This window comes from Aplysia californica, unplaced genomic scaffold (genome assembly GCF_000002075.1).
Source record: "Aplysia californica isolate F4 #8 unplaced genomic scaffold, AplCal3.0 scaffold00141, whole genome shotgun sequence".
NCBI classification, from domain to species: Eukaryota; Metazoa; Mollusca; class Gastropoda; order Aplysiida; family Aplysiidae; genus Aplysia; species Aplysia californica.
The window spans coordinates 1,131,061-1,132,831 of NW_004797411.1; the positions used below are offsets into that span (position 1 = coordinate 1,131,061).

The 1,771-nt window shown below is 42.7% G+C and overlaps 1 protein-coding gene across 3 annotated transcripts in view; it reads right to left on the reverse strand.

The window, feature by feature from the left end:
* The window catches only part of LOC101859008 (neuroactive polyprotein R15), a 139,109-nt gene extending 138,290 nt beyond the window's left edge, over positions 1–819 (reverse strand). For 2 of the 3 annotated variants that reach the window (XM_013081690.2, XM_005096893.3), the window contains exon 1: positions 303–819. The gene's annotated coding sequence lies outside the window, so the exon portion shown is untranslated. The remainder of the gene's footprint in view (positions 1–302) is intronic. The other variant, XM_005096895.3, reaches the window with a different exon arrangement.
* Between the last annotated feature and the right edge of the window lie 952 nt (positions 820–1,771).

The window sequence follows — 1,771 nt, forward strand, 5'->3', positions numbered from 1 at the left end:
TTGTTGTTGTTTTATTATATCATTATTGTGATTATTATTATTCATCATGTTTATCATACTGATGACATTGGCGGCGACGAAAGAAAAGAAGAAGTAGAAAAATAAACAACAGCAGCAAATATAAAATTTACAAATAGAAATCAAATCAAAATTAACATTTTTTGCAGACGAGGATTAAACACAATGATGACATTTTGACACACAGATCTATTTAAAGTTTTGCTTTGTAAGGAAAACAGAAAAGATAAGAAACTTCACTTTTTAAAAAACAACAACTTAGAATTCAAAAGGTAAAAACTTACGTATTTCGTCAAAGTCCCGGCACGTGAAGGAAATGTCTTCTAAGATTTCCCTAGGATAATTCTCTGTGCCTCTCTCTTGCGAACGAAGTCCCGTACCGACAGTTGTAGCAGTAGGCCTAGTTACTAGTTCTAACACCTCCTGTGTTGATCTCGCGGTCGCCTCCCTTGGTCTTCGAGTAGTCCCCCTTGCTATGAAGAGTTCGCCGCGCGGAGTCCGGTTTAAATAACTGATAGCCAAACTGGCAAACCGCCGAGAACCGAGAGAGAAAGCACAACAACTAATGCAAATTCTGGGAGAGGAAATCGGGGATCGCTGTTGTAATCTATTGCAGTGCTGATGAATAAAAAATCACTCTATTGTTATATGCCACACAAGTCTGTCTATCGGGTTTTGAGGCTTAACTGGCTGTTGTTTTAATGCTTTTCGTGTTATACTGCAATGTCGGAGGAGTAATTTGTCGTGAACGAGAAGGAGGTCTTGGGAATATACACGCGCCTACAGATGACTCCGCGCGTCTCGGCGGGGGAGGTAGATACTAGACTAAGTGATGGTGGGGTGTTGTGGAGGTGGCGCTAGTATTGAAAACAGTGGAGTGGCAGGGAGGGAGGGAGGGAGGGTTAGCATGGGGGAGAACGGCATTGTGAGTGCGGGAGGATTAGTAAAAGAGGCAGATATTGGGGCGTGAGGGATGGAGAAAGACAGAGAGGGAGAACAAAGAAAGGAGAGAAGGAGAATAGGAGGAATAGAGAGAGAATAGAGGAGGTAGAGAAGGGGGACGAGAGGAAAATAGATGGTTTGAGAGAGAATCGGGGAGTGTAGGGAGGGAGAGAATGGGCAAGTCGAAGGGTATGCTATAAACTCAGACGACCGAGGAACAGCAATTGTGCAAACCGAATACATCGTCTTGATTGCATTGCTTATGGTATCGATACTCAGGTTGTTGGGTTTTTTTGCGTTTTTCGCAGATTACATATTAAGCCGGAATGATGAATAGGAGAGACTCTCATATACTGGCTGCAGCTTTTTGTGTGTAGAAATCTCTCGTTTGGAATTAACCGAAAAAATATGCGAAAAGAAAAGTAAACTTTGTGGTGTTACCACAGAGCTCTAGGTATTGTAAATCGCTATGAAATAATCACGCGATGACGTCACAGTCTCTCTTCCCAGGTGTAGTCAATATTATAGAGAAGGATAGCGGGCAGGAGAGAGAGGGGGGAGGGTATAGAGGGATAGGGATAGAGATAGCGAGCGATAGACATCGATCAAGAAAAAGAGAGAATAAGAGAGAGAGAGAGAGAGAGAGAGAGAGAGAGAGAGAGAAAGAGAGAGAGAGAGAGAGAGAGAGAGAGAGAGAGATAGAGAGAGAAAAGTGTATGAAAGACGCAGTGGAAACAGGCACTTGTCAGTTTATGGGCGTATGGAGTTATTCGTATCATCATAATGGTGGTTCATTTACCTTGCTTTTGAT